Raw genomic sequence first — 21,912 nt, forward strand, 5'->3', positions numbered from 1 at the left:
GAACTGCGAAACTCGGCATACAGATTGAAGCCTATTTTTTCATTTCATTTTTTTTCCCAATATAGTCTATATGGAAATATGTTGTGCATGATTTCACATGTATATGATGGGGATCATGTTGCTTGCCTTCTCATTGGATTGGGGAGCTGGAGGGAGGGAAAGAATTTAAAGTTCAAAGTAAAAACTAAACGTTAAAAAAATAAAAATAAAAAAATAATTAAAATCCTATCCATTCTTCAAGAATGTATCAAATGGTGGTTGTACTAGAGGATCTCTACGGATTCCTTCATTCTTAACAACTCTGTAAATGCCCTTCTTTCATGAAGTCTTCCTAAATGGGCTCGTTCCCAGATGTACAAGGTCTCTCTCTCCTATGAACTTCGATAACATTTTGTCACTCTCTTGTCAGTCAATCATTTTTCCAGCACCTACTGTGTTCCTGCACTGTGTTGATCCCTGGGGGGACAAGGAAAGGTAAAAGACAGCCTAGTCTCTCCCATTGTGATGGAAGATGCAACATGCAAAAATATTACGTACGTTCAACGTAATACATACAAGATAAATTGGAGATAATCAACTGAGGGAAGACCCTAGCATTTAGGCAAATTGTGAAAGGAGGGACTTTAGCTGGGGCTCTAAGAAAGCCAGGGGAGCCAGGGGACAAAGGTGAGGGGGGAGAGCGCTCCAGGCATGGGGCCATGAGGCTGAGAGGTGCACCAGCTTCTGGAAGGACCGGACTGGGCTGTTCACATTTCTGACCCTAGCATAGTGGCGGGCATGTAATAGATACTTGAGAAATTTCTAGTAGAGACCCAACGAATGAATGATCAATATTATCACCTTAAATAGTTTCACTCAACTCCACAAATTAAATGGAAGTAGGAATAGTAAGCATTGTTTATAGGTCATTTAAGTTGGAGTTTCATCAATTATTTCACCCTTGCTCAAGGTATTTTTCCCCCTTAGGGGGGGTGGTGGAAGAGTTGTCTCTGATAGAAGGTGATTAGACATGTGTCATTGGTTTCTTTCATTAGATAACTCAAAAAAACCCTCATTTGTTAGATAAAAATAGGTCAGTAGCCACTAACTAGGCAGCTATGTGGTGCAGTGGATAGAGTACTGTTCAGTCAGGAAGACTCATCTTCGAGTTCAGATTTGGCCTCAGATGCTTGCTAGCTGTGTGACCCTGCACAAGTCACTTTACTCTTTTGCCTCAGTTTCCTCACCTGTGAAATGGACTGGAGAGAGCAATGGGAAACCATTCTATTAGCTCTGCCAAGAAAACCCTAAATGGGACACGTCTGAAAGTGACTGAACAAGAAGCCAGAAACTAGATGCCTTTCCAGTTACCCTCCCCCCAATTTTCCACTTCCTGGTACCCTAGGTTCCATTTCCTGGCACTGTTTCCTGCCTTTGTGGCTTTGCTAATGCTCTTCCTTCTACTTAGAATGTTTTTGCCCCAATTCTCTACTTGCTAAAATCCCCCATCCTTTAAGGTCCAAGCCTAATGCTGCCCACACTGTGACTCCTTCTCCGATCCTCTGCACAATTACTCTTTCCCTCCTCCCACTCCCCCTATAGGACTTTGTACCTCTGTCATGGTCTTTATCACCATGTATCTTGTATTATAGTTATTCATGCAAATATCTTATCTTCCCTAGTAGATTGTAAGTTTTGCAAGGGCTATTATTTATCTTAGCCTGGCACAACATTTTGTACATGGTATACAGAGGTGCAATAAATGATTTTTGAACTAAAAGAGTGTTGTGTTAGGGAACAGGAGAGGTGAGAGTTTCTATTTGAAAGTTCTATTGGAAGGATACTGTGAAGTCCAGTCTCAGAGGTATTAGTCTGGCTTAGCATCAGGCCCCAGCCCTAAACTCTACCTTTCAAGTCAGTTTTTCCTGATGGCAGGCCTGTGTGTGTCTGCCTACCGTCCTGAACCATGACCCACATGCTGAGACCTGCTAGCCACTGACTGATTCCATGCTGTCTTCTCTGGGCATCTGGGGAAGTCCCTCCATAGCCTGAGAAAACCTGGTAGAGAGGTAGGCCTAGAATTTGTGTCAGGCCTGGTCACTCTCCCCAGGGAAAAGAACACATTACAGCAGATGGCGTTTGTGATAATTTCCTGTTCTGCTTTTTATTTTTTTTTCCCCATTCCCATTTTCTGATGCCAACGCTAATGAACAGAGAAGTGATGAAGAGGTTGGCACCAGGAGGAAGAGAAACAAAGCCTGAATAAACCTCACACCGGCTAATCAGTCGCTAAATAAGCAAGAGGTGGTTAGACAAGGACACAATAGAATCACTCAGATACTCCCTGACATACAGTGGAAGAGATTCATTTCTGGAGAAGGCCTTGCTGACCCCGCTCCAGGGTTCAGGCTCTGGCACCCTGAGCTGATTGGCCTCACTCTCTGGTGGTCCATGTGTTCTTCCCAATTCATCTAGCAGTTGACTTATCTGTTCTTCATCTGGAAAGGGAGGTGGTTGGATTAGCTGTTCATAAAGTTCCATTTGATTTTTAAAAACAGGAAATTATATGCACACACACATATGCATATGTGGGTATACACACAAAACACGTACTCATGCGTGGTCCCAGAATTCTTAGTGCAGTTTGAAAGTCTTGGGGATGCCCATAAATGCCACCTCTGACACATAGAGGTTTTATGACCCTGGGCAGCTACTTAACATTTGAGTGTCCCCGGTAACTTTCTAAGTATATTTGTTGTAGAAAAAGGCTGATCTGCATTGGTAGAGAGACTTTTATCACCAGGAGCTCCCTAGAACAATGAAATCTTAGGGGTAGTTCTCAAAACTCTGTGTGTGTGCGTGTGTGCGTGCGTGTGCGCACATGTGTGCTCACACGTGAATTTGTGTTTGGTCAATAAACATTTGTTATAAATAACACCTCTTATGTGCCAGGCACTCTGCCAAGGATTGGGGCTACATAGAAAGATAGAAAAGAGTACTGTTCTCATATAATTGTGTGTGTGTGTATTTATAAAGTTTCAAGTGCATGAAGCCTTTTGGAACACTGCGTGTGTGCATGCGTGCGTCGATGTTTATGTGTGCATATGCGTATCTCTATCCGAACATACGTAGGCATCTCCAGTGTCCAGAACGTAGATTGGGGGCTTGGTGATTGGAGCGTCGGCCCTAACGGGTGAGGCAGAACTGAATTTGAAGCCTCACCAAGATGCTTCCTGGCTGGGTGGCTTGGGACAAGCCCCTTAACTTCCTTCCGATTTCATTTCCTCCTTTGTGAGATGGGGAGAATAGCCCCTCCCTTACAAGGCTGTGGCATGGATCAGATAAACTAAAATAAGGGTTTCGCAACCTTAAAGCATTATGTAAATGTCAGGTATTTTATAGACATGTATGTCAAATATTCATATGATTATATAGATATAGATATAAATATAATATTCATGTGTTTATATATATATATATACACATTCATATAATATGGATGTATATATTTGTTTACTTACTATAAATTAACCTTACACATTCTCCCTTATGGTAAATATTTTCCATGACCAATTTCATTTTTCGATGAGTATGTCACATTAGCCATTTCAAAGTCAGCCTCTCATATACTGTCTGTCATATACTGACTATGGGGATATAATCTCAACGCTATGAGAGATCACAAAAAAATAAGTGTCGAGGAAAATTCTTCCAAAGCCTGCAGCATGCCCCCAGCCTCTAATGACAGCCTTATCATTATCATCTGGACAAGCTACTGGCCAGAGCAAGGAAACACACACACACACACACACACACACACACACACACACACACACACACACTCACACAATGAACAATGGTTCTATTTTTATCTCCCATGTGAAGGCTAAGGCCATGCTTTAATTAGAAGCCTGAGTACACCAAAGTACTGGCTAAGCCTCAGTCCTTAATGTGAAAGGAGTCTGACTGCAGAGGCAGAAGACCTGGTTTCAAATCCTACCAGAGATACTTCCTGCCTATGTGGCAAGTGGGTACCTCTCGGAATCTCAGTTCCCTGACCTGTAAAATGACGGGCGTGTACAAAGCGACCTCTGAAGCCCCTTCCAGTTCTAGGTTTCTGACCCAATGAAATAAAGTTGTTGGGATATTTAAATAGGTCTGGAAATTCAATTTTTTGAGCACAATTGCCACAAGTTCTTTATCAAGCCTTTTAATACTTAAAACAAAAAGCCTGAAAAATAGAAATCCAAACAGAACCCTAATTCATGATTTCCGTCTGCTGCATACATATACATACATATATGTGTGTGTGTGTGTGTGTGTGTGTGTGTGTGTATGTGTGTGTGTGTATGTATTTATTCACACACACACACATATACATAAACGTGTGTCTGTAGGTAGGTATGTATCTGCACACATATATCCCCATGTCCTGGTCATTTAGTGAATAAAGCAGATTTGTATTCTTCTCTGTAGCCTCATGGTCACAGCTGTGATAAATGGGAGCTCTCCTTTTGTAGGGACATGTCTGTATCTGTGCATGTTCAGACACGCATCACGCAGACATCCACGTAGATCATGCTTCAATCCATATTTACACGGAGGTAAGTTTATCGTGTTTTTTGTGAGATGACTCAAGAGCACCCAGATGCAGGGGAGAATCTGCCTCGGTTTAGCTCTGACCATAGAGAGATGATTTGGTGAAGCTGGGTTTGTTTGGTTGGTTTTTTTTTTTTTGGCCCGTTCTTTCAGAGTGATCTACCTTTTACTGTCTTCAAGACTATGGATCGTTGTTGTGGAATTTCAGATGTGTCTAATTCCTTGTGATCTCCTTTGGGGTTTTCTTCACAAAGATTATGGAGCGGTTTGCCATTTCCTTCTCCAGCTTATTTTACATATAAGTAAACTGAGGCAAACAGGGTGAAGTAACACAGTCACACCACTACTAAGTGTCAGAGGCTGGGTTGGAACTCAGGAAGAGTCTTTCTGATTCCATGCCCAGTTCTCTAACCACTGTACCACCCAGCTTCTTCTAGTTTCAAGATTACATAGTGGCTTCCATTTTCTCTGTTCCTGTTCCTGCTAGACATTTCTTTTTTGTTTGGTTGGTTTGTTTTTTTTTGTGTGTTTTGGTGAGGCAATTGGGGTTAAGTGACTTGCCCAGAGTCACACAGCTAGTAAGTGTTTTGTGTCAGAGGCCAGATTTGAACTCAGGTCCTCCTGACTCCAAGGCTGGTGCTCTATCCACTGCACCACCTAGCTGCCCCTCTGTTAGGCATTTCTAGGCCTTGTTCTCATTCCTCTGCACTATTACATCCATTTACCTGATACCTTTGCTTAAGTAGAAGAAAAATGTTTAGCTATCTCTATCTCTTCACACTTTCAATGGGTTCCATAAATGGAAACTCTTCATAGTAAGACTTGCTCAAAATACTCCCCGAAGCAAAGTGAGGGCAGCCCTTACAGCTCTACCATGTCGCTCATTCGATGATGTCTGCTCACCTAAAAAAGCACAGTCTTGAAGTTTGGTCAGAGAACACAGTTTTAGATAAAGCCTTCAGAACTCAACTAAACTCTGAGCTTCCTCTCCCTTGCAGGTCTTCGTAAAAGCCATGGAGAGGTCCTTGTTGTCCTATTCAAAAGAAAGATCTACCTTTTTTCCTGAGAGATTTTGAACTTGTTCTGAAATGAGAAAATAAATTGAGTAGTTATTTCATCTAAGGAGAGAATAGAACAAATAGGGGTGTGTGTGTGTGTGTGTGTGTGTGTGTGTTATTTCCAGGAGTGCTTTTGAAATGTGTTATAACAAATTTAATCCCTACATGTAATTATTTCTACTAATAGCTCTGCTTTCAATCAGTAATCCACTTCGACACTTTTGAAGTCAGTGTGCCTTAGTGGATGGCAGGCTGGTCTCAGAAACAGCCTGACTTTGGTTCAGAACCTACCCCTTATAACATACTCTTCTGTCTCTGTGGCCCTGGCTTGGTACATTGCTCAATCACAGTTCTTTTGAGTTTCCTTTAAGACTCTCTTGGTTGTACATAAAATACTAGTCTGTGTTGGGAGGGGGTTTCCTTTCCAGGAGGGATCTCGCTAACAATACAAGCACAGATCCAGTGGCTATCCCTTTTAAAAAATGCTGTGGATTACCACGTTTTGTTTTTGCAGGAAACAAGCATTGAGCACATAGAAATTGTTTCAGGAGGAAAGCTCGTTTAGGAGATGGACCACAGTCACCTAACGCCGTTTTCGGTCTCGCTGTTTTTGACCTCGTAATATAAATACATTTAGCAACAAAGATTTGCCAGGTTTTTCAACCAGTTGAGTGATTGTCAAGGCCTGGATTAACAACCAGAAAGTGCATAACAACCACTCTTTATTCCACTTGTTTATCTGGAAATTTCTTTCTTTCGTCCCTAACTTTCAGTTGTCCATTTTTCCGACGTAGAAAACTCAAATAGTCTCTTTCTGGTGTGTGCTCTGGCAGGTCGCTTCCGCCAGGGCCTCGCTCTCCTGACATTACTTTGTAGCTAGTCTTTTTAATTTTTGGTGAATAGTCTGTTTTTCTAAACAGAAGGAGAACTATTTGAGGGCAGGAATTATTTTGTTTTCCATCAAACCCCCATCATGCCTGACCCAGTGACTAGGATAGCGCCTGGCACATGGTGGGTACTTAGTAAATACTCAGGGAATGAATGGATGAATGAATGAATGAATGACTGCATACTTAATTTTTAATATGTCGGAAATTTAACCTTCGTTGAATTTTCCCTTTCCGGCACAGCCCTGCCATTTATACTCTTGGAAAATGAACACCCAACTCAATCCCACTGAATCCATTATATTCCAACAAGTTTACCCCATTTCACAAAGAATAGAAAGTTTTGTTGCTGTAAGCATTATTTGCCTTGGGTTCCTTTGCACGTTTTTAAAATAATTGATGAGAGCAGTAGTTTAGCAGTGAAAAAAAAGTCCACGTCATGGAAGTGATGGATTACGTTGTATCTCCCACACCGACGACCTCATCAAATCAAGCAAGCTTTGCACCATGTGATTCCAGTGTTACGCGCCTGCTATTGTTCTGTGTATCATCTCTAACAAGAAACATTTCCAATATGCTATTTAGTTTTTATAGTAGTGCTAAAGTGCTATCCTTTATAGGCTCAGCAGTAAACACAGAGCATCTATGGAGTTGTGGCTTCAATTTTTGGGGTTTTTGTAAATGTTCTGTGAACGTGGTAGAACCCCAAACTTCAGCTGGGGAACGGAACCGCCTTCTCGCACTTAACAGTTGGCTTCTCTGCGCCTTCCATTGTGACTGTTACACTTTGTTTGCTCTGCCTCTGAGGGTGCGCACAGAAGACATCACTTAGGAATAACCGAGATGTCACGGCCTTCAGAATAGCAGCTGGTGTTTGGTCTATTAGTTCATACTTTTCCTTTGGCCCACTTTATGAAAATACAGCAGGATATCAGAAGTCTTGGAGGTGGAGTCCAATGCCCTGTTCCTGTGTGACTTTGACACGTCCTTTAGATTCTCTGGGCCTCAGTTTGCTAATCTGTAAAACTGGAGAATTGTTCTCGCCTTGTAAGCTCCCATCCAACTTCTGACATTTGCTGAGGGGATGACAACTGTAAATTATTTTGTGGCATTATTAGAGTTTTACAGGCATGAAATTGGGTAGGATTTACTGTAGTAGGATTCAAACAAGATTATCTGACAATTTCTCATATCAAAGAACTTGGAGAAATTCAATCAATATAACAGAATTTCCACTTTCTGTAACGGGAGTACGGGACGTGAGGCTGGGAGGTCCTCCAGAGCAAGAACTGCCTTTTTCCTTTCTTTGTCTCCTCATCACTTGGCACAGTGCCTAACACTAGTAGGTGCTTAACAAATACTTACTGACTGACATTAAGAAAGATTTAACCCGCAGATGCGCCCTAAAGTGCCATATGATTTTTTTAAAAATGTGAAATGTGTATAATATTACCTGATGATGTTAGAAAATTTTGTTATAGAAAACTTCATAGTTCAATTCATTTAATATTTAGTAAGCACCTAACATGTGCTTAGGGGTTAACATTTTCTGACCATATGTGTTGCTTAGGTGAATATGTGCGTGGTTTTTTTTTTTTCTTCTGGGGTACGGTGCTTTAAAACATGAATTTTATATCAGTAGCTAATAATATAGGAAATTTAATACTTGGCCATATTTCAGTGAAGTTAATAATATTTATCATCCCTGAGTTCTTTTCCATTGAAAAGTTACCTGGCCATTTTGTTATCATGGAGATCTCCACAAAACCTTGGAGGAACATAGTTTCACTGATTGAACAATCAATTGGTTATCTTTGTTAAGTACTCCCAAGTTCACCAAGGAATCCCTGCCCTTCAGAATCTTGGTGTCTGGTTAGAATATACGCAGATGGAAAGGGAGCTCCTGACTTTTGTAGGGATAAGTTCCAAAGGAATGCAGTAGGTGAGGGGTTGTTCAGGATTCCGAAAGCTAGTTCTCTCTGTGGAGAACTGTTCAGTATTCTGGAGGGGCTCAGAGGAGAGCTTGTTGCTTGAATCTGCCGGTGAGAGGAGCACAACTTTAGTATGCACAGGCGGTTAAGGGATTTGTGTGCCAGGGCATGTATGTACATGTGAGGCAGGGGGGAAGGAGGAGCTGCATCGTGAACAAAGGCCTTGCAGGAAAAGCATAGCCTCTTTATGGTATGTTCAGTCTAGTCCAGTTGATTGCCGTATGAAGAAGAGGTTGTGAAGGAGATTAGGTCAAAATAGGGACATTGGAGTTAGGTTGTCGAGGGCCTCCAATGCCAAACAGATATTTGAATTTTAACTTAAATCTATCCTTAAAGGGTTTTGATCAAAGGAGTTATGTATTATAAAACTATTTGAAGATTTTTGAAGATTAATTTGATATTTTTTGTGGAAGATAAACTGGAAGAAAGATTGGTGGAGGGATAAGAATAGTATTCAGCTTATTAGATGTTTATTAAATACTACTGTGTGCTGCAGTGAGGAAAGCGAGAGTGTTAAGGGAGTGACTCATAGAAGAAACACTTAGAATCGCCCCAAAGTGTTGATTCATTGGATATGGGGAGGGGCGGGACATGTCAGAGATGACTGCAGGCCAGTCTAGGAGTGAACTGCTCAGAGAAGTAGGGAGGAAAGGAGGCTAAGCCAGCCAAGTGGAGGAGGAGCCATGGGTTCTGTCTTAGACAGAAAATGATATTGAGAAGCCCTGGGCATGCAGGACTCAAGTCCTCAGTTAGTGGGTATTTTATGTGGCTTCTTTACCCACACAGTGGGGGGTGGGCATCATTTGAGGAGGGGTGAATTCCATTTGACAGGCTGTCAAAATCATTTCTTGTATTTGTCTTCAGTTTGAATGAAAAATGGCTTATTTGTTGACAAATACAGCAACCTTTGTTTTATTTTTTGTTTTTGTTTTTGTTCTTTTTTCCCCTGAGTCCCCTGTCTTTAGCAAATCCATTGGAGTTTTGTTTTTCATCTGTTTCATCATTTCAATCATTTTTCAGCCATGTCCAGCTCTTTGTGACCCCATTTGGGGTTTTCTTGGTAAAGATACCAGAGTGGTTTGCCATTTCCTTCTCCAGCTCGTTTTACAGATGAAGAAAGTGAGACAAACTCTGTTAAGCAACTTGCCCTGGGTCACACAGCTAGTAAGTGTCTGAGGCTAGATTCGAACTCAGGAAGATGAGTCTTCCTGACTTCATGCCCAGTACTCTTTCTACTTCACCACCTGGCCACCTCTCTCTTCACCATAGCATTTGGTAAAAACAAGTTTGTTTTGAATCTGTGTGAAAAGAGATGTTTCAGCAGAACTGAACTGCAATTTTATTTATTTGTTTAGATCAGAGCTGTAGGGAAAACGTAGGGAAATCCATCCACTAATACCTTCTGGCAGCATCTTCTCTCTGGCTGACTTGAGCATGTGGGTCCCAGAGGTAAGATTGGGAGCCAGGTCCTTCTGAGTGATAAAACAAACTCATCTATACTACAGTCCCATATGCAGATTTTCTGAGGGGTCATAGACAAATTTTAGTGTATATGACATGTTCTTGGATCCATGGAAATTTCTTGGGGGGCTATAATTATCTGGCCTTCTTACCTCTATCGTCATCTCTGCCTGACTATGTACGTGGCAAAAAAAATAGTCTAAGAGCCGAGATCATTTATTAGTGAGAACAATGGCCCGTGCTAAAAGAATGCCTTAAATATATGAGTGCTTGAATAGTTTCCACTAAGTGGTGCAGTGGATAAAGTGCAGGATCTGGAGTCAGGAAGACCTGAGTTCAATGCAGACTTACACACTAGCTGTGTGGCCTTGAGCAAGTCACTTACCTTTCTTAGACTCAATTTGCTCATCTGTAAAATAAGGACCATAACAGACCCTGTCTTCTAGGATTGTTATAAGTACCAAATGAGATAACGTTTATAAAGGGCTTTTTAAACTTTAGAGCGCTATCTAAATAATTAGGTTTATCAATTATGATTAATTTCACATTCCAAATAAAATCACCAGAGTAGAAAGGGGAACAGAGTACGATAACAGTGACAGTTACCATCAGAAGAATTTCAATTCAACTCAACAAACGTTTATCAACACCTACTGTATGCTAGCATTTGGCCTAGTCTGGGAACACAGATACAAAATCAAAACTCCTTGCTTTTGATTGGCCATTTTTGGTGGGGGGGGGAGGGAAGGATATAAAATGTACAAGGCAAAGTTTTAAAAGCATAAACCAGTTAAACATAATTTTAGAGGAGATTGGATCAAAAAATTATAAAATAAAATGATGCAATTAAATATTCTGCATAGTCATTGGGTAGAAGGGCAAAATCAAACAGCGTTTTATAAATTCTGTGATTCCTAATTTACACCCTTCATTTTCCCTGGTAATTAGTTAATAGATCAATACATACTAACTGATATGTTTCAGCACGTAGCAAACTGGCTATATTCCTCCATCACCACCCCAACCCTTCCTCGCCCCCAATTGTGGAGCTTTTAGGAAAGGATGAGAACACAGAATATAGTTTATCTGAATCCTATTCCTACTGATTCCCTGAAGGGAAATAAATCAGAGCACCTGAAAATGACAATTAAATTAGGTAGTTCAATAGGGCTTTTTAACAGAAACCAGACTCCCTTGTGAATCAAAGTATTTTGTCTTTAAAAGGACTTTTTTTTAAACTCAAGATCTCCCAGTGAAGAATGACTAACATCCTGTAACTTAGAGTTAAAATGTATAAAACCTATCATTTTAGAGTTTCCTGGGCCAGGGAAAGGCTAAATGATTTGATTAAGGTCACACAGTCAATAAACTCACAGTAGGCAGAATTTGAACCCATGTCTTCCTGATTCTAAGGTAATTGAAGATACTAGATTTTTGTTTGTTTTTAAACTCTCCCAATGCCTTTTAAAATAAGGTGAAACAAGCTGTAAATATCTCTGAAGTAGGCATTGTCAGTGTGGGAAAGACTCAAGTAAACTATTATTGGACATCAATTGCCTGAACTCTAATCTAAAATGAATCGCTCCCATTTGGGAACGACTGAAATACTCTGCCCACCCCCTGATCTACGCAACAATAAGCCACATTAAAAAAAGTATAGACTAAATCTTGACTCTGTATGTATGTATAGAAACATATTTAATGCCTTGGGTTATCGGCTGCCTTAAACTGGTTTCATAGATATCATTAATTCAGTACTTTCTTCAGACATGCCTGTGGCACATAGGATTTAGACTTAACACCAAATACCGTTGGCAACAAGAACAATGAACACATTGATTGACTAAAGTCTCCTCACGATCTGTAGGTGTGGACACTCCCTCCACAGTGTAGATTGCAACCCTGCCATGCCTTCTTATAGGTATTAAGATGTGTATGCCAACATGTGTGGGGTGGTATAGTAGAGAGAGTGCTGGATGGAAGACAGATGAGGAGAAGAAGGGGAAGTGGGTCTGGGACAGATTTAGACACTGTCAAGTCTTGCTCATCAGAGTATAAGGTCCCCAGTGGGGGAAGTAGAGTCCCAGCTCAGAGGTCAAGGCTGGAATGCAGAAACCATGACAGCATGAGGGCTTGTGTGTCATTTGACCTGGGTTCAAGAACCAACAAGATCTCTTACTCTCTAACCAACACAGAAAACACTCTATCTCTGCCTTAGTTCATTTGTACAGTAAAAGGGTGAGCCGAGATGTTCTCAGAGAACCCTGTCATATTTCTGAATCTGCGTGCATGTCCTTCTCACAGGTGTCTGTATTTAACATCGTAGCTATCACAGCACAGCTCTTTGCTTTGATTGCAAATATAGATATTTGAAAACAGCGACTGGGCATGTAGAGTTAGAAAGCAAAAATTTTTTAAAGCCTCAAATACTGTTGAATATAGGAACATAGCATCATTCATTGATAGGTACCAATTCTTGTGATGGAGGCCATAGCCTTTCATTTAAATAATTAGAGTCAACAGATCTGAGTCAAAAAATGTGTGCATTAGTCTTCCTTGAGCCAATACTACCTGGTGTTAGGCCTTAGTCTTCCATATCGAACATGTGGTGGGCATGTCCACATACTGAGTTAGAGATGTGCACGTCTCTGAAGTTATTTTAAAGTCAGCCAATGGCTAACAAAATATTTAATCTCCCTTTTTGGGGGGGAGGGGGGTAGCAAGAATTTTCGAGAATACATTTAAGTTTTTAGAAAGGAACTCCAATTTTGCTCTTTTGTCATGGTGCTGGAATTAAAAGAAAATAAATCAGGCTCTCTCAGTTCAGCTGTCTTGTGGTAAATGAGCCATGTGTGAGGCTTACATGGGTGCTTTGAAGAAAGCAGAGCTGATGGTCTATTCAAGACATTGTCTTTGATAGAATCTCACTAATTCCAGGTGTATTGTATAAGCAATCTTACTTGGGAAAATCATGATTTATTGATTATCTTTAAACATTTTGCTTTCAAGTATATAAAGTAATTGGAGTCCAGGGTTTTTTGTTTTTAAATATTGCCTAGTTTTTGCTTTTGGAGAGTGTCAGTGAGCAGCTAAGACAGCTGTAATCTGCTAACTAACCATTGCCTATGAATTCTGTTTGGGGAGTTTGCCTTCTTACGTCTTCAAAACATTCCGCTGAAATGTTAATTAAATCATGCAACAGGCCCTTTCCTCTCAGATGATGCAAAATTAAACTATTTCAACCATTGGCTAGTGTGTTACAAATTTAAAATTTTACAAATTCATTATATTCTAATTTTAATATGAGTATTTTAAAAGTACCTTTTAGATTATAAGGAAGAAAAAGGGAATTGATCCTAAAAGTTCAAAAAAATGTTGATGCTTTCCTTAGGGAGGTGGGATTATTCACCTTTTTGTGTCCTGGACCCTTTGGCTTTCTGCCCTGGTCAGGATAATTTTGGTAAAAGCTTGAAATGAAAGACAAGGGATTGCAAAGGATATTGCAAATTATAGTGAAATGCAATTACATTGAAATAGTTATTTTATATCACATTTATACATGGTTTTGAATGATTATTTAATCTCACTTAGGAAGCTCTGCATTATTAATTACTTAATTCATTTAGTGCAGTATTATCTACAAATAAGAGCGTCTGAAGAGGCTCGCTAGTTATAAAAGTATTTCTGAACCACCTGGGATACAGGTTGATATCTGTCTAATCCCTCTCTCTCTCTCTCTCTCTCTCCACACTTGTACATATATACATGCACATACACATGTATACATATATGTACATGCATATACATACATACACAAATATACATAAGTGTATGCATATGTAGCTGAGTATATGCACAGATGTCTATTTGCATACATCATATATATGTATACATGCATCTATACATATCTGTATTAGTTATATATTATATATAGTGTGTACATATGTAACATTGAATTATATATGTATATCTATGCACTATTTCAATAAAATTGTTTTATTTTATAATGCTATGTATTTTGTTTTATACATTTGAGAACATTATTCTGAGGAATCCACAGGTTTCAGTAGACTACCCAAAGAGATCATGCCGCAAAAGAGGTGAAAAGTCTCTTGTTCTATAGGGATTCCTCATTCCATTTGGACTGTGCCCTGGGCACCTTCTGTGCCAGGGGCAGATGTCTTTGGCAAGCAGACACACACCTCTTTATTCTCTCTATTCACTGATAGTCGTCATCAGAGGGTCTTCAAGCAGTTGTTTCTATGATTGGTTCTTCCAGTGAATGAATCTTCTATGATTTTCACATATTTACAAGAGAATTTCTGTTGGAGAAGAAGTGTTTTTTGGAAGCAGTTTGTTTTCCTGAAGCAAATACTTAATAAAACAGCAAACAAGTAATAAGCATGATGTGATCTTATATTGTCTGCTCCTGTAAGCCAATGGTTTGACTGACCATAAAGACTCTGCCCATTGCTGGATCTTGTCTGCAGATAATTGCCCGTTCAACTACTGAATCTTTCATCAATGATGCTCATAATACATGTACAGATTATTATCACAAGTAGTTTGTAAAAAAGAGAAAGTAGACATATGGGTTATTTTCTATTACTCTTGGAGTAGCCTTTTCAGTAATAATTGAATATTTGATCATTTAAAGAAATTGTTATTTTCCCCCAAACATTCAGTATCTTTTCTTTCATCTATTTTAGGATCAACAATTCCATCCTCTTAAATCTGTGTTACATCCAGCATGGAATTTTTATGTGTCTACTTGGACCAGTCCAACTACTGTTCTCTTCCCATCATTGTTTTCTTTCTTCTATTTCAACTTCTTAATGGATCTTTGATGTGAAGAGTTCAAAGGCAATGACTTCGCTGTAACTGATGATGAAAAGTGTCAGAGAAATCTTGATAAATCTTTTTCACTTTTGGTCTCTTCAGTGTCCTTCTACTTTTATGTTTCAATGCCTCTGGATGATCTGGCTTTCAACATGCTTTCTTTTAAATTTCATTTTCCCTACCCATAATAGCATAGTATTCTTGTTGATAAGATTTTACAAAAAAAATTCTCTTCTACCCTAGTATTCTGTTGGCTGCCATATTGCCAAGACGGTCAGATATTTGTAGTCGAAGGGGGCTTCTAGACTTTTTAGGTTCCTCATCTTGGTGATTGATTTACTGCATCCTTTAAATTTCTTAGGAAATGGAGGTAACCTGTGTGAGGCCTGTTCTTTTGCCCGTTTCCCATTTTTCACTGCAGCTTATCTGAGCAAGCCAGGTTGGAGTTGCCTCAACTGCACACTGGTTCGTCTCATGTTTTTAATTCTGATTCAGTACTGATTTAAGTCTTTGCCCTAAGAAGTTGATAGTATGGCAGTATACAGCTGATTCAGACATGAAGTCCCCGTTGGTACCCAGTTTCTTCCTGTCAGGATACACTCAGGTTAATTTATAAAATGATATTATTTAAGGTTTGCCATGTCTGATATCTCTGGATTCTCCCCTTCAATGAAATGTTCACTCCATATGACTGAAAATGCCTTTAATCTCTATTCAGGTACATTTTACTATCTTTTCCAGTGGTTGCCTTTTCACTGAATTCACTGAATATCAAGGTGTATGTTGACTTAGTTGGGAGCATTTTATCTAACAGTTCATAGAATTTCCCTTCCTCATGATCTACAACAGAAGTTGGCACCCAGCTGCCATTATCGATGTGGTCATCTTTTTAAAAGTGCTTATCTTGCGCATTCCGTTACAAGATGACCCCGAATTCCTTGAAATCGTGTGTCCAGGTATTTCTACAAGCATGATAAACCCAACTCTACAACTCCCCACTCTGACTCTTTTTTGTTGTTGTTGTTGTTGTTGTTATAGTGTGCTGACTGTTCTTGCTGTCCTTCCATGAAGTACACTTCTTTTGGTTTTCTCGTCCCATTTCCAGTGACTTCATCAGAATTGATATCTGGCTCAGCTCTTCTAGCAGTATGCCCCCTCACTTTTCCCCAGATCTTTTAGAACACAAAGAATTAATTCATGTATCGGTGATATAATAACAGCATGATTCTGGGTACTCTCTGCACCCCCTTTCTGCCATTTTCTCTGTAGAAAGGGAAGGAGAGGGCAGAGCAGACCACCATTTTGCCTTTTTATTTGTTTCATGGATTGCTGTGGACATAGAACTCATCACCAAGTGGTTGTCCTGTGGCTAGTCATACTTAGTTCTACCCATCGTTGGATGCAAGACATTGTCCATTTCTAGGACTCCTTTTTGTCATGGTAGAACCTTGCAAAAGCTTGCAGCATTCTGGAATAGTCTGTGAGAACTCGGGGTCAGCTTCATGTCCTGAAGAGGACTCTCAGCAGAGTGTGTTTTGTTGTTGTTAACTAGAGATACATATCAGTACCTCTGAAGACAATGCCACGTACATTTGGCTTCTGTTGTGTGCGTCTGCATGTATTAAATCATTAGCACATAGGGCAAGGGTCCTTAATGTTTTTACGTGTCATCGGCACCACTCAAGTGATCTGGTGAAACCTATGTACCCTCTCTCAGAATCATGTTTTTAAATGTATAATTTAAAATAGAACCACAAAGGAATTCAATTATGTTGAAATATTAGAAAAGCAAGTGGTCAGATTGGAAAAGCCTGGAATTATCTGATAAGATTTCTTAATAGTTTCCCCAATTTTGACAATTATAGATAATTGTGGGCTTTTCTATTGAATATTTCATGTCCATCCATAATTCTTTCTTTAGTCCTTCCACAGTATGCTCAAAACAATTCATATTCTGAAAACGTTGTACTTGTTTGAGGTATGAAGGATCATTTCAGATGGTAAGGATGAGCATAAGAAAAGATTCTGGGTACTCATTATACCTTCATATTTGCACACTGGCTGAGGTCTCCCACTGGTAGTCACTTTCAGTTGTGATCTCCCTGGACAATAGGACATCTTAGCTCCATTCATTCTGTTAATGAATAAATATTCAGCACCTACCATGATTCCAATCTTGGCATCATGAATCCATGTTGAGGCGGTTGCCGCCATGGATTTGTATACTATAGCTAACCCTCCTTTTATTAACAAATTGTCCTTGTGGATAGTGACTTGAAAGCACTTTGCAATGAATACCCAGGAATAATGCTCACAGTGTAGAGCAAAGTTAATATACAATGATTCTAACTGTGATTCTTAGCATCTTAGGCAGGTGAGCTGAGGAAACTTGTGCCAGACATAATCCTAACTAGGAATTGCTTGGGGACTCTCTGAGATGTAAGGAGTCATGATTTTTAATTTTCAAACTCAAGGACGGTGGGGAAAATAACACTACATTGTATTGGTGCAGATTCACCTTTTATAATATGGTTTTTATTATGACTAAATTGAATGGATCAGCCTTTTGTTAGATTAAACATGTGATTATTAGATTAAACATGTGACATTTTTTGAGCATTTGGTGTATGGACATAAGTCATGTGTAAAAAAACATATTAAGTTTCCAGCATAGTAATAAAGAATTTCACCATCTTTCTCCTGACCCGCAATAATTTTTTTTTTTGTTAAAAGAAAAATGTTGAAGTGTGTCCATTAAAAAAGAAAATCTACATTTGTCCTCTCTACCATACAACATTCAAAAGCAATTCTAGAAGTAGAATTTCTCTAGACTATATAGCTAATTAGTAAATGGATCAGCTTTGTTATGTAATAGACAGCTTTCTCATTTGTAGAACTTTGAACCTGCTCCTCTGCTCTCTCAGTGGCTTCTTCCTCCCTCAGACACATTAGTTTATCACTTACTTTTCTGGTAATCTCCTCCTGACTTCCACATCTGCCCTGCCGTCCCATTCTCCCTGAGCCTTAATTTGCTTTCTTAGAAACTAAACCAATAAAATGCTTAGCCCATGATTAACAGCCACTTGCCTTGAAAGGTTGAGAAGGCACTTGGGAGTGCTGTGTGCCATCATTGCTCCAACTAGGACGTTCCTAGGGCAGTCTTGCCTTAGGGAGCTTACTTACAGATTGGCCACACTCTGGACATACTCACTGAACTTACTTAGTTCTAGGCATTTAATTAAATGGGAGATCCCACTTACATAGCTTAAAGCTTCCTGCTGGGAGACTTCCTTTGGAGCCCTGGAAAGAGGGCTGAACCTTAGTTCATATCCAGACATTGCTACTGGCTAGCTGTAAGACCCTTTGGCAAATAACTCCACCTCACTTTGCTCGTCTGCAAAATGATGGAGTTCACGTGGATGGCCTGGAATGATCTCTTTTAATGATATTATGCTAGGCCTCCAAAGAATTTATTCCTCATGACTAACCAAAATATTGGGGGCCACATCTCCCCTTTTTCTCCCCAAAAGGCAAATACTTGAAAACAGCAACATTCTCATTTTTGGTTTTTGTATCCCTGTCCAGTATCTGGCAACAAGTGATGCCTTCATGCTTATGGATTGAAAAAAAAAAAAAAAGGACATCGTCATTCTATGATCGTAAAAGCTGACATTTATTTAGGACTCTAGACATTCTATTTTGTGATCTTCCCTACAACCCTGCGAAATCAATGCCAAAGGAGGTGGGATTATCTCCATTTCTGAGATGAGGAAACAGAGGTTTAGGAAAGTCTCAGTGTCTTCAAATCCCATTCTCTCTAAACTCTTAGATCTGAGCTCTTTTCACTACCTCAATCCACACTAAAGTGTTCTGATAATAGCTAATTAGTCATTAGGTACTTAGTACCTCGTTATCAATGAATCAACAAGCCTTTGTTGAGGAAAACTGTAGGAGGTTTTGTTTGGCTTTTCTTTTTTAAAGGGGGCATTAACTCCCTGGATTTTCCCTGGGGCCATCTCTGGGAAGTCTGTCAACAACTCAATAAACATTTATTAAGCTCCTACTATGTGGACTTGGGGATAGAAAGAAAAGCAGAAAAAGTCTGTCCTTTCTAGGAACTCACAGCCTAATGGGCCAGACAACATAGGACCAACTAACTAGGTACAAACAGAAATACACACACACACACACACACACACACACACACACACACACACACACACACACACATATATACACACAAATATATATATATATAATGTACATATATATATATACTGTATTATATAGACATGTATACACACATGTATATATAAATACATATATATTTTGTACATATATTATGTATTATGTGTATATATATATATACAGATATATGTATATATCTGTATACATATATATGTAGATAGTCACAGAGAAAAGGCACTAAATTTAAGGAAGACTGAGAAGATTTCTTGAAGAAGGTAGGACTTTAGGTGAGAAGGAAGCCAGGAGGTAATGATAAGAAGGAAACGTGTTCTAGGCAAGGTGGATAGCCATGAAAATCCCCAGAATGAGGAGACTGAATGCCTTGGGGTAGTGGGGTGAGGGAGAAGGATATAAGGTAGGAAGGGTCTTTAAGAGCCAAACAAAACATTTTATATTTGATCCTGGAGGGAAATTGGAGCCACTGTGATTTATAGGAGCAGAGAGCATGATGACATGGCCAGGTTGTACTTTGGGAAGATCACTTTGGCAACTGAATGGAACCAGCAAACAACTGAAATATCCCAAGCCTGAGGTTACTGATGAGGATCTGCACTAGGATGGTTCTGGTGTCAGAGGTGAGAAAGGGGGTGCAAATGAACAATGGTATGGAGTGAGAATTAACAGGACTTGGCAGCAGTTTGGAGGAGTTTGAGGGAGGAGAGAGGAGAGAGAATGAGGAGTAGAAGATGACATCTAGGGTTGGAGCCTGGCTGACTGGAAGAATGGTGGCCCTGTCTACAGTAATGGGAAGATTTGGAAGGTGGGCTGGAAAGATAATTATAGACTTGTGGGGGTCAGAATGTCCATGAGACGTCCAGTTCACCATTTCAAATAGTCAGTTGGGGATGCAACACTAGAGGTCAGGAGAAAGGTTAGGACAGGACAACTAGATCTGTGAATAATCTGCATACTTTAACTTATTTATAGGGAGTACGTGACCAAGAAAAATCCTGATGTTTACAACTTCTCTGCTCCCAATCTTTTGTTATTGGTAACATATGGGTTTAAACTTTCACCTAGCGAAACCTTAGAGGTAAAAAAAAAAGAAAAAGACACCAGAGGTACAGCTAGGGATGGGAGTGGATGAAGTGCTGACAGGGAAAGGAACTCATCTGCTTTTGGTATACTACTCAGATCCTCAGCTGCCTTTTAGAATACATTTGTATAGCTGTTTTCCTTTCACCTCTCCCACTGACTTCCTCCCTAACTCACAGACTGGCCATCAGCAGCCCAGTATCTTACGAAAGCCAAGACCTCAGCAATTGCCTGGATTTGATCAAAGGATCTACCATATGAAAAGCACTTTGAAAACTTTAAGACCCTATATTCATATTGTTATTGTTGTTGTCGTTGTTGTTTGTAGTAATTGGCCATGCCCACTCTCACACTGATGTCCAGATTTCTCCTTTGATAGTATGTTTGCTCCCTACAAATATGGGACCGTGTGCATGCAGTGTCTGAGCTCTCCATGAAACAAACACACCTAAAGAAACCCAGCAGTTCATTGACTCTAGTAGTTACTGGAATTTGACCTTGTGGGTTAACTTTTCACTAGAACATGAATTTCAGAGCACATATCAAGGAACATTCTTATAAGGGTAGATAGTTCAGAGTAATGGGGGATCATATTTCAAGGTTTTAAGTCCAACACAGCATAGAACATTGCAAAAAGTTGCTTCTTTTTCTTACTTTCTTGGCCAGAGTCTTCAACTAAAGCATTTTCAAGAACATCTAGAAATGATAGTGGCACTTGTTGACTTGTGTAGACTTGTTGTATAAACATATGATAAATTTCATATTAGTTCAGAAAATAATATATTTATAGTCTGCATGGTGATGACTATAATTTAAGATTTATGTTAACCCTGTTTCATACCGCAGTCTAAAATATTAACAAAACCTGACTGTCCTTTATGTCCCAAAATGTCCATTTTCACCTCAATAATACCTCATTTTTCAATTTTTGTTGGCCATTTATTTCTAATAAATGTCTTCATTCTCATAAGTATCTAATAGAAAAAAAGAGGCTAGTGACTTGAGGGTATGGTTAACTATAATCATTAATGTTAATATTTTAATTGAAATATGTTTTCCTAAATATATAGAAATGAACCTTTTATTCTTAGAAAGGTAGAAGATAAGTGCAAAAATGAGAAATAATGGATTATTTCATCTAAGTTTTTCCTTAAAATGTTGAATAGAAGGTTATTAGGTGTGGACTGAAAAGAGAATTTAAAGTATCCTAGCCATCATCATTTTACAGAAGAGGAAACTGAGTCAGTCCCAGAGAGGGAGAGTAACTTCCTTAAGATCACAGAGATAGTAACGGAACCAAGATTTGAACCCAGGACTTCTGAATTCAGGTCTCACACTCTTTTCACTGTACCAGGCTAATTTGATGGGATTGCAGAGTTAGGGAGGAACAGTAATGCACAATGAGGCTGAAAAGATTAGTTGGTGCCAAGTTGTGAAGGATGTAGAAACTAAACAGAGGTATTTATATTTTGTCTACTGGAGTTGATTAAGTAGTGGAGTGATCTGGGCTGAAGGAAAATGACTTTGGCAGCAGCAGAGTGGAGGAATGAAGACTTGGGGATGAAAGAGATGGGAGACTTGAGACAGAGTGACCAATTAAGAGACGAGTGCAATAGTCTAGGAGAGAGATAAGGAGGGTCTGAGCTGAAGTAGTGGCCATACCGGGTAGAGAGAAAAGGGTTAGATGCGATGAATGTCGAAGAGGCAGAAATGGCAAGATGTGGCGGCTTGTAAGGCACAAGGAACAAAATCTAGGAAGATTAATGAACAATAGCAGGGCCTGAACCAGAATGCAGCTATGTCTTCGGAACTTAG

General features: G+C 39.5%; 1 protein-coding gene across 12 annotated transcripts in view; it reads left to right on the forward strand.

Moving 5' to 3' along the window:
• The window catches only part of MBNL1 (muscleblind like splicing regulator 1), a 248,076-nt gene that overhangs the window by 31,712 nt on the left and 194,452 nt on the right, over positions 1-21,912 (forward strand). The window lies entirely within an intron of this gene.

This window comes from Phascolarctos cinereus, unplaced genomic scaffold (assembly GCF_003287225.1).
Source record: "Phascolarctos cinereus isolate Bilbo 61053 unplaced genomic scaffold, phaCin_HiC Scaffold_7;HRSCAF=346, whole genome shotgun sequence".
Taxonomy (NCBI): domain Eukaryota; kingdom Metazoa; phylum Chordata; class Mammalia; order Diprotodontia; family Phascolarctidae; genus Phascolarctos; species Phascolarctos cinereus.